The following is a 12237-nucleotide window of genomic DNA, read 5'->3' as shown; positions in this document are numbered from 1 at the left end:
TACTTAATAAAACCGAAAATTATACACTCCAAAACTGACATCAAGTGCAGCAAAACAAGCAGCAGAAATGGAAAAAGAGATTATAGCAGTTCTCTAATATTGGGGTCAACAGTGTTGTACTGCCACAGAAGTCTAACTGTTCATTGTGAACTGCACTGATAGGACAGCTGTGCATGGAAAAAAAAGCAATTACTCTGTACAGCCTAAATAAACAAAAAATACCCTGCTCTATGTGCTATCTTGACTTTTAATTGAGACTTGTGTAGTTTTTTCCTATCTCAATGCATAATCCCCAAATAGAAGAATCTAGATAAGAATTACATGACCTAAATAAACCAACTAAGGGATAAAAGAATCAAGTCTGCTTTGCAAGGAACTGTGAAAGAGAAAAGTCAGTCTTTATCTCTTATCTTCAAGGTGCAATTCTAAAATTTTTTAGAATTTTTTTTTTAAAAATAATACTACTATTTATAGCAAATCTAAAATATATATTAAAGACATTATTACTTTAAATATATATTTTTATAAGGAAAAAAAAATGCTGAGAAGAACCACTCTCAGTATTCCCTGGCTGCTGCTTACCTATTTGCAGTTATAATATTAAAGAAAAACAACCTTACAGTTACAAGGATAAACAAAAAAATTAAAAGGAGGCTGTAAATCATCATAAAAGTCTGGAAACAGACAATTTTTCTTAACACAGATAGTCTACAAGGTGTGAGCTAATGTCCCCTTCAATATTAAGCCTACATTTCTATACTACTACATGCAAATCTGTACCCAGGTTATGTAATATTAAATGTGTGGCAGCCTGACATGTTTTGCATTCAATTCAGGAGGAAATTTTTTCCCCAGACAAGGACTTAAGTGTTTGTACACTTTCTAGCAAGGTCAAATAATGTTATACCTGGTTTTGTATGTATCTGCTATTTGTTAATATGAATAGCATACACTACACTGCATTTAAACACATATTCAAAATTACTTGGCACCGAAAAAAAAAAACAAATTCTCCCCTCAAAAAAACCACACCCAAAGGAAAAAATCAAAAACACTTGAGCTTTTAGTTTTATTTCCAAGACTTTAGTAGATTAGGCCATTGTCTTTTGTTTTAGGGTTTTTGGGGGTTTTTTTAGCACTAACCACATTCCTCAATGATTAGCAGATGCATTTTATTCCTGTGAGAGAACAGCAAAAAATCCTCCAAACAAAAAAAATTAGCTTTTCATACCTGGCAAAATATAATCATTGTGTTTAATTCAGCTTCTGTTGATAAGACATTTCAGTCTGCTGTGTTCAAGCAGTTCAGAGCAGTGGTGGTTTTTTAGTCAATATTACACAGGGAATTAGATATGTCAAGGACAGCATTAGCTATTTTTATGTGAATTCTGGTTTTAAACAGTGGTTGTGCCAACCTGAATTATATGCCATGGACAAAAGAGCTGAGACATCCAAAAGCATTCAAGACTATTTTATTTAAATGCAGGATGCATTTTCTTATCCAGATGATTGCTTACTTTTCTGCTAGGCTATGAATAGTTTTTCCAATACATTTAAAAAATTAATTTAATTTGCAATTAGTGAAGTACACACATGGAAAAGAATTAAAGTAAATAATATAACTCAATTTTATTGTTATGATCACACACCGTTTGTGTCTTCTGGAAAACAGGCTATGACTCCTACAGGAAGCACTCCTACATCCATACAAATTCTTTGAGGTTCTGGTAAAACTCCACATAGGGGAAAGGTTTGTCCACACAGAAAAATTTAGAGATTCAGGAATACATATTTTCTTTTCTCCCTTGTGACAAATGTTACCATGAAGTAAAAATATCAATTTCTTATAAAAATGAGAATCTTATAAGAATTGTGTTCTTCCAAATACATATCAAGATTCATCTTGGTATTCCAGACAATTGAATCAGACTCAAAGTGTTAGCTTGTAAATACAAGTTTTACTTCTATCAAATTATAGCTACAACAAATGAATGTAGATAAATGTAGGAAATTAAACTCAAACTTCTTCCAAAATTAGGAGATAATCCAGCTACTGTTGCATGTCCTGTGTTGGGACTACCACTCTGTGGTTTCACTTTTAGGAAAGGAAATACACACGAGAAGCAGCATTGTGCTGGAGTGTTTTGAAAGTTGATGTGCAAAACAAACCTTTCCCAAACAGGAAGTCAAATCACTGACCATGAGAGCTTTTGCTAGTGGCATCAAGCCAGTATTTTCATTTTAGGCAGCACACAAACTAGCCAGGCTCAAACACTGAAAAATTCTTCTGAAACCCAAGAAGCTAAGATAAAAGTACTAAGGCATTCATTCTTCCCACAGAGAATGAAACTCAAGCCACATTCCTTCTGCAATTAAAACAACAAAACCACAGCAATCCAAGAAAAGAAAGCAACACAACCAATCAACAGCAACAAAAAATTAGCCTTATACCAATATCTCAATCCATACTTTGAAGACTCTTCCCAATTACTACAAAAATTTTCTGGTCCATATAGATAAGAATGTGATTTATGGTCCCTAAAACCCACACTATTTATATGTTATAAAGGAAATTGTACCATTACTGCTGATGTACCTATTGAAGAGAATCTTAACTCTCTGTTTCATGTGGTTGGATAATATCACATATTGAAATTCAGATAGATAAAATTATCAAGGACTAATTGCTGAACTTCATCCACCAACTTACGTCCCCACATCACAGCAAACTACATAAATATCACAATAAAGATTTAAAAGAATGAGGTAACTCAAACTATTTTGTAACTGAAACACTGCTGTAATTACCACCTGTTCAAAAGTTTAAAACTTAATTAGTTGTTTTCTGTCATACTTTTAAGAAATAAATTACAACCTTGATTTCATAAGACAGCAAAGTCTGTTCAGTTTTCCCACAACAGGAAGTAGATAAAGCTTTGCAATACTTTAATCTGTGGGATCACCAGGTCTCACTTGAAGGTGTTGCCAGAACTTAGTAGATGTTTCCAATATACAAGAGCATTCACATCAATAAAAAATGCCAAGCCTCTTATTAGAATATTGCATCACTATCAAGTAATATTATCCTGCCCTGCTATAGAGCAATTCTCAACAGAACTACCAAACCAAAGGATATGTGCCTGAAGAACAATAAATAATAAGTAATAATAAATAAATAAAAATAAAGTACCCATAACTGTGACTTCACAGAATGGCTCAGGTTGGAAGGGACCCCAGTGGGTCATCTGGTACACCCTCCCTGCTCAAGCAGAGCCATCCCAGAGCACACAGCACAGGACTGTGGCCAGTTCTTGAGTATCTCCAGTGAGGAGATATCTCCACAGCCTTTCTGGACAACCTGTTCCAGTGCATGGTCAGTGCACAGTAAAGAAGTTCTTCCTCAGAAGAACTCTAAGGTGGAACTTCCTGTGCATCAGGTTCTGCCCATTGCCTCTTGTCCTATTGCTCAGCCCCACCCAGCAGAGCCTGGCTCCATCCCCTTGGCACCCTCCCTTCAGATACTGACAGACAGGGATGGGGTCCCCTCTCAGTAGTCTCTTCTCGAGGCTGAACAGGCCCAGCTCCATCAGCCTTTCATTGAAAGAAAGATACTCCACGCCTTCACCTGGACCTCACCTCACTGCTGGACCTGCTCCAGGAGCTCCATGTCTCACACGTACTGAGGACTTGATAAAACCACATATGACCACCACATAAATTTACTTGATGGAATGGTTATGGAACATCATTTTACACTGAGGTCCATTTTAAATAAATTTATCAAGCAAGCAAGAAGAGGAAAGGAGCACTACAAACACCTCCTCTACAGTTCCAGGTTTATTGCAGGAAAACTAATATTCTCTCCAACCACAATAAGACTCCAGATAGTAGCTTTAAAGTGTCAGAATGAGATGATCATCCTTTGAATGAGATTCATTTACTACACAGACCACCACACCAACCTCATGCCAGAGATGCATACCAAGGCTACAAACATGGCAAGCCACTGAGTTTGTATATACTTTGCAAGGCAGAGAGGATTAAGACTACTAATTGTAACAAGGCACATCTCCATACACTGCTGGAAATAAAACCCAATCTAAAATCAGCATGATCTGAGGCTGCATGTTGGAAAGAAGTTTTAACCTTTACTTAGTAGCACCCTGATCTCACCAGGGAGCTGGGGAAAAGTCCTCCCCAGTGACAGGCATTGCTCACAGCACTGTTGGTATCTCAAGTTCTTGTTCTAAGGGACAATGAAATCCATGCTTCACTGAAGAGCCCTTTGTCATCTACTCATCTCCCATGTGAGGTAGCATTTGGATAGGTTTTGGCCATTTGCAGGATTAGAAGAGCACATCACTGGCTGAGCAGAGCACCCAGCAGAGAAAGCGCTGCACATCAGCTTGGGGAAGAAGGGCAGCAGCAGGCTCACCACACCACACCACACCTACAGGATACTGCTAACGGGATCCAGTGCATATATGAGACTGCTGCTGCTGCCTGATAGCCTCCATGTGCATGAGACACCCAGAACCAAAGTGCTTCTGTGGTGCTGGCAAAGCATTGCTACTGGTCCACATTAGCACTGGACAGGCCACCATTGGTGAGAGATGAGGTGAAAGATGCTTGAAAATGGAGAGGAAGTTAGGCATTGACATGACTCTTAACAGCCCTGAGTGACTCACTTCTTCCTACTGAAGACATACAAGATGCCCAAAACCTGTCGTTTCCAGGTTTCTGAGTATGAAGATAGCAGAACAAAGGTTCACAACCTACATCTTGGCTAGGTGCAATCTTACAGCAAATATATATATATAATTATTTATTTTATATTTCTATAATATATTGAATTATAGATAATAGACATAATATATATTATATTTATAATTTATATTGTTTATATATATATATATATATAAAATACCAAAACCATAAGCCATATATGAGAGGAATAATTTCACCAAAAAAAAATCTAGGGACAATGCATTTTTTAATACATTATATATTTACATAATTTGTACACTTTAATATTTAGTTAACAACTGGCATATATCCACAAAGTAAAATTCAACACAGACATTTTCTATCCTTTGAGATGTTATAATCTAAGCATCATCATGAATGGAGAAATCTAAAATTAGGCTGCAAAGCAATTTACTGCATGTCATTACCTATGTAGAAATTTACCACATTAGGAACACAAACTCCTTTGAGGAACAGCATCCCTCAGTGACAGAAAGGTGCTTATTACAGTGACCTTACCACTGTGACTCTATGCACAGCTGACACAAAGATGCTGATATGCAAACACTGCATACTCTAACAACTCATTGTGATCCCCTCTGGATCATACTGTTCTAAGAGAAACTCTCTAGTTGTTATGGGAACTCCTTTAATCAACCTCTGCCTGAATCAACTCAAATGCAGTTCCAAGACCATTCATGTGTCACTGACATTCAGCTGACCAGCAAGCACACAGACAGCCAGGGCAGCCCCCCTAGAAAGTGCAAGAGTATCAAGGCTGATCCAAAAGCACAATTAAGTGTCTGGGAGCAGGTCAGTGGCTTTCTAGCAGCGGTAATACTAGCAAACGCCAAACATCTGTGAAATTATGCCTCAACTAACTGATACCAAAGCAGATCAAAATGAAAAATTAAAATAAAAAACTTTTGCTACTAGAAGATGGTTACTTTTTCCTCAGACGAAAGACAACCGGAGAGAGGGTGGGAGAAGGGAAGCCAGCCAGCCACAAGAAAGCAAGTCTTATGAATAGAGGGGAGACTCTCATGTATTTCAATGGTAAGATTTTAACTGGACTGTCATGAGAACTAGCACGTGTTTGTACATATAAACATTGTGCAACTTTCTGCCACTAATACTGACTCAACAGTATATCAAATGCAGGGCAAAGTTTACTCCAGCAGCTCCCTCTGTCCTTGGAGTCTTACAAAGTTCCTCCTCTCTTCCACAAAGTCTGTTCCACATTCTCTTGGCACTGAGGGTATGTGAGGCCAAGGCTGGAAAATGCTATTTGCAGCTCAGTCTGCAAATTAAGATACAAACTATTTTTGTATTATAAAAAACAGTATTGTATATGGGGAGCAAAAATAGTGGAACAATTCCAAAAGAGTAGCTATTGTTAATACCCTGTGAAAACTTCAGTGTGACTAAATTTCAGGAACCTTGGGTGAAATACCGAAAAAATTTACAGGGTGGAATTAGAGTTACAAATTACCCAGAAAAATATTCATTTATTTATTTTAACAAAAAAAGTCCTAAATTCCTCTCGGGATGCATATACCTTTAACAAAAGTATGAGCAGGCTATGCTTGGATTCATGGTTAGACACAGAATTGTAGATGATGAAGCAGGAAGCCAGAAGCACCTATTTATAGGTTACAGATGCTTAATCTAAGAAATACTAGGAAATGAGATTTCAAGCAGCAATATCAGTTTAAAGTTACTTCCTCATCACCCTTCTATCGTGTCCTCATGCCAGGAGATCTCAGACATATATAAGGAAGCATGAAAATTGATGAGAGGTGAGCTCACCTGCCAGGCTGCTCCAGCTCACATCATTTTGCTCACTAAGGAAACTTAATGTACTAAAAGAGACTATAACTTAGATTAGAGGACAACTTTCAAGAGAGCTTTCAAGAGAGGCAAAGTGAAGCAGAATCGGCCTGCTAGTTTTGCTCACCCATATCATGATCTCACTGCACAACTATCAGATTTCTGACACCAATGCAAATTACGTTTTTTCCGAGAATTTATGTACAATCTTTGTTTCAGACCAGTGTGACACTTCTCAGTTCCTTTTAAAATGCATAACAACTACAGTAATTCCAGAACTGCTGACAGCAAAACAATTGTCACAGGGCTAATGCAGCTGGCCACTGGCAGGTGAAACATGGAGGTTTACAATAATTATGCCTCAAGTCCTACACAGTCCCAGCAAATATTGGTGAAAAACTCAGAACTGAACATACACATGACTTATGTAATGACTTATGAACATACTGATTACCAATATAACTAGAAAGACCTGCAGCCATTACACTCACATGTCAGTCCCCTGACTTCACTGGAACTACAGGTTTAAAAAACCAAACCTAAGTTCTATTTGAATAACAAATCCTCTTTGATCAATTTAAATCTTTAAGAACAAGTTCTCTGTGTCTACTGTGGGTTCATTTTATGGACACCTAACCTTCAGGCTGCAATATAATCTGTAAGTAGACAGGTACTTTTGCACAGTATCAATCCGTCCTATGATTTTGTTTTAAAAAAATAAAAAATAAAAAATCTGTTTCTTGCATGTTAGTATTTTCCCCAAAAAAATTAAAACTAAATATTCAGGAATTAACATTTTAAATATTAATCTTCCAAAGGTCCACTGAAATTTTAAACTCTAAATTATCCCTCCCTTCTACAAGCACTAAGAATTCTCATTAAATGTGGGTGGCCACTGGATGGTTGCACTCAGAGTTGTAGTCCAGTGTCCAAGAGTCTAGAGCAGTGCCAAGTGGTGTGCCTCAGAGGTTGGTATTGGGATGCTGATTAGACACAGGATGGTGAACTGACACACTGGAGGTTTGCCAGCATCCATCCCTGGAAGCACTCAAGGCCAGGTTTGGATGGGGCTTTAAGCAACCTGGTCTAGTGGAAGGTGTCCCTGCCCATGGCAGAGGGGGGTTGGAAATAGATTGTCTTTTAGACCCTTTCCAAACCATACCATTCCATGTAGAGCATATATGTCCTAAAGCACTTGGGCTACACTTCGAGAGGCTGGACAGGAACTCCTGGTTCCCTGAAGCAACTGTTATTATCTATTTGCTCTGCACTCTTACTGGGTGAAGTGGTCAGGACTTCTACAAAGATGGAAGCAAGCAAGGGCCTCCAACAAACAGGTGCTTCCTTCATCCTGAAGTGATTAGATATTATTACATGACAATAACAAGCTATTTGCTTGTGAAGAGCCTACCTGCAGGCTTAAAACAAGTCACAAAACTTGTTTTGCCACACAAACAACTATGCTAATCAACGGTTAGAAAAGATTTCTTCATACTTAAAAGAAACCCTGAGGGAAAATATGTGCTAATGAGAAGACACCTATACCCTGAGAAGTTTCGAAAGCTTTAAAAAAGAAAACAACATGACAGTCATTAAGTAGCCTTTGCTGGTGTGGGTTTGTGGTTTTGATTATTTTTCGAAATAACTCGCCAATTAGTATTACATAAATACTTTGTTAAAAGAGAGGAGCAGTCAGCTGGTTTCACCAGCAAAGAGCAACCACGGGCTCCAAGTCTGTGCGATATAACAGGCCACACAGAATATGTAAAATATCTGGAATATGCAAAGATCTTCCAAGTCCGGAGTTACTGTCATTTAATCTCTTTTAAATGTGAGAAAATGGGAAGATAAACAAGTCAGGTGAGTTACATAGCCTCTCAGGGGCTCAGCCATACACGTGACTTAACATATGGTGGCATTTACCTAAGAGAAAAAAAAAAAGAAAAAAGTAATTTCTATATGTTTTCCTACTTCAGCAACTCAGAGGCCAGTAACCAAAGGCACACAGACTGCTTCGACAAGTGTCTCTCTGCAAAATGCACATTTAACTTCCTTAGGAGTTCACGGCTGCTCTCTGTACCGATGCATTCATTTAGCGTTCCTGTTAAACAAGAGCTGAGCCACATAACCCAGGTGCCAACAGCGTCCGCGACCCCGTCCTCCACAGGGAAAGCCACGGGAACACCAGCACCGAGCAGCAGCAGCAGCTGACTTTGTTTCAGCAGGAAGGGGCTGCCACGCTGCCAGGGTTTCACTCATTTCCCTGGACCGGGGCGTCCTGCCGGCCCGACCGCCGCCTCCCGGTGCCTCCCCCTCCTGCTCCTCCTGCGGCCACCACCGCAGCTCCGGCCGCTCGCCGCCCGCCCCGCCGCCGCCTCCAGCCTGGCCCAGAGCCCCTGCCCGAGCCGGGGACCCCCGCCCAGCGCCCCGCCCGGCTCTGACCCGCGGCCCCGGCCCGCCTCTCGGTCGGGGAGGGAGGGGATGGCGGAAGGGCCAGCCGGGCCGGGGAAGGGGCGCCGCCAGGGAAAGCCGGCCGCGGGGGCAGGGGCTGGCGGCTGCCCCGCGCAGAGGAGAGCGATGCGCGCCCGGGCGGCGGGATGCCCGGCGGGACACGGGCGCGGGCCGGTCCCCGCGCAGCCCCGCGGAGAACGCGAGCACCTACCGGGGCTGTGGGGCGCGGACACGTCGCGCAGCGTCCCCTCGGCGGCCGCGCCGCGAAGGCTGCCCCGGCCCGAGCAGGAACCGAGCGGAGCCGCCGCCGCTGCGCAGCCGGAGGAAGGCGCGGAGGGCGCCCCCGCCCCCTGCCGGTGGCGGACCGGGAGCGCCGCGCCCCGCCCCGCGCCCCGCCCCGCCCCGCCCCGCCCGCCGCCCCGGGCCGCGCGGGGGCCGCGCGGGGGCCGCGCGGGGCAGGAGCGGGGGCTGCGCGGGGCGGGAGCGGCCCCGCACACAGCGAGCCCGGCGGGGCCTGCCCGCCCTCTGCCCGGCCCGGGAGGCACCTGGACACCGAGATGCTTCTGCTGGCTTTCTCTGGCATTTACACACCTGTTCTTTTTCCTTACCCAAACACACCCCAAGTTATCGTCTGCTACCGAACAGAAATGACATTTTCTGCTTTAAAATAAAGTCCAGCTTTTTTTCTTTCAAAAACTTTATAATCAGCAGGACTGAGGTGCTCTGTGTTATTGCATAAGAAGAAAACATAATTCCTGTCTCTTCTTTATCCTTTTTTTTTTTTTTTTGTGGCACTGATTTTCCTCTATCCCTGCCATGAGTTGCGGCAGGTAGGGAGTTAGGGGTAGTTGGGGTGGGTAGGGATGCAAGCAGGAAGAGCAGCATTTTATTTTGTGGGGGATTTCCACTGGCCTAACTCCCTCAGCTGGGCTATTACTGGGGTGGATATGGAAAGTACTGGGGAAGCAGAGCTCCAGACTCTGTAAATTCCACTACCGCAAACAGCGAGAGAGCATTTTTACAAAATCAGCATGGAGCTTCTCTTAGCCAAGAACAAAGCCACAGACAAAATGTAGGGCATATCGCACATCATCAATGTCAGGTAGACAAAAGGAAGTTTCTATGTCTTATTTTAACGACCCTGGGCAATAGGTATTTCTTTTATTGGTTTTAAAATAGTGTGCTTTGAGACCGACTGGTCATTGGTATGAGATGGTTATTTGGACATCAGTCAAGTAATTTCTTTAGAAAATTTTCACAACACAATGAAGTTTCAGGCATAATGTAATCTCAAAATAAGCAAAAGAGTACACAGTGGGAGCATTACACAAAAAAAGGAAGGTATTTATAGCTTTTAGTTCTAAATTATGATATAGATATGTAATTGTTTAACAGAGTGCTTAATACATTAAATTTAACCATGTTCCCCTGGTTTTAATTAGGTGTCAGTAACTGATTAGTCAAGTCGGTATGCTAACAGATGCTGACTCCTTTGATAAACGAATGTTTGCAATTGAAACAAACATTTTAAAAAGATTACATAGGTAGTAATATCAAATTGTTTAAAGAAGAAATAATATTATCTGCACAATAAACAATACCTCAGAATACATCTGTATCAAAGTCAAAAAAATGAGTTAGACTTGAGAACAGCTACAATTGAATCCCGTTGATTATTTACTCGGCTGAAAAGGTGCCACAGCACACAGAGGGGTGTAGAGTCGCACTTCCCTGGAAACGTGGCAGCTGACAGAACCAAAGAAGAAGGGGTATGACTGCCCTCCCAGTATCTCAAGAAGGCTCATAGTTCCTCTTTACCATTTCTAATTTGTCTTCTAATTGTCCATTTTTCCATATATTAAAATTGCTATACACATTAAGTAGAGGACTTCCATAAGAAGTATAAATATATATACCTACAGGAGCTTGCTTTTTCATTATTGTCTGTGATGAACTGACCATTTTTTTCTTCTGTAGATTAAGTTTGTCATGAAACAGAATGTGTTTCATAGCCACATATATTCTAAATGTTTCATCATGACCTAATATGTTCTAAATTTACAATTTTAAATTCCAAAATTCTGATATTTATTTAGAGAGAAATCAATGAAATAACTTGGTTTTATAATTACACTGTCTAGGAAAAACATATACTATAATTTTTTAGTTTGCAAACATCATAAAGCAAAGTGTCTTAAGAATTTGAGCTCATTGGGCCTGAACAGAGATGACCTTGATGGCCTTACTTACATCTTTGACAAATTTCTTTGCTAGTGTCTCTAGCATTTGACCTGAACTTTCTTGTCTGTCTCATAACTACATTTTTTTACTAAGTGAAATCAAAACATTGAACTATGATTTTGGATTATATTGAGAATGAAACCATTTCCTTAAAGTAGTTACAGGAAAACTAGATGTACTGCAAGCCTCATTTAGCATCCTAGAGATAACAGGAATAAATGAAAATAAAGTAAAATACGGAAGCAAACCCTTTCATGTGCTTTACCTTTGTTCTGCTGATTATTGCCTCTGGCAAGAGATGTTCTGCTAATTAATCATGAGTCTTGATTCTCAGTTGTGGTATCAAAGCAGTTTCTGGTGACTTTTAAAAGCATGATTTCCCTACAAGGCTGAACTTCATGTTCGTATGCTATAAACTGATACTTCTGCCCTAGCAAATCTTTCCATGGCACTTTGAATGAGCCAGACTCAGATTACTGGTGGAGACACAGCTCTCCAGAATTAGAAATATCTGTGGCATAGAAGTTACTTTTCTCAACACAGTAGTGCAGTCATAAGGAAACGCTTTGCATTTGATAGCACCATTTGATAGCTGTGATATATAAGCTGCATCCCTAAGCCCTCTTTTAAACATTAGAGAGAGAGAAAAAAAAAAGAAATAAAAGAGAAGAAAGTTCCTTAGAGAATGCTACCAGCAATTTGCCTTGAAGAAGTTGGAAAATGTGATTTTCACCAAGGTGTGAGTCTTTTAACTATAAATAGAAACTAAAATATGTAAGTACAACATGAATCTCACTCTTCTCTCCTGCCTCTTCCAAACATGTGAGAACATGCATGAAAAAAATCTCCCTTAAAATCATGTCATGTTGGCTTTTTGACTGGTGTTATAAAATTTTATATAAGCAGTATGGGTGTGTGTCTGAAAGAGAATGTATTATTTAGTGTTTGTCCAATGATGTGGTAGAATTT

At 40.6% G+C, this 12237-nt stretch overlaps 1 protein-coding gene across 1 annotated transcript in view; it reads right to left on the bottom strand.

The window, feature by feature from the left end:
- FAM3C (FAM3 metabolism regulating signaling molecule C) overlaps nucleotides 1-9351 on the bottom strand; it is a 31001-nt gene extending 21650 nt beyond the window's left edge. Inside the window, exon 1 of the mRNA XM_015628445.3 lies at nucleotides 9239-9351. The gene's annotated coding sequence lies outside the window, so the exon portion shown is untranslated. The remainder of the gene's footprint in view (nucleotides 1-9238) is intronic.
- Between the last annotated feature and the right edge of the window lie 2886 nt (nucleotides 9352-12237).

The sequence above is a fragment of the Parus major genome, chromosome 1A (assembly GCF_001522545.3).
Source record: "Parus major isolate Abel chromosome 1A, Parus_major1.1, whole genome shotgun sequence".
In the NCBI taxonomy this organism is placed as follows: domain Eukaryota; kingdom Metazoa; phylum Chordata; class Aves; order Passeriformes; family Paridae; genus Parus; species Parus major.
This window is presented reverse-complemented; position numbering and strand designations above follow the sequence as displayed.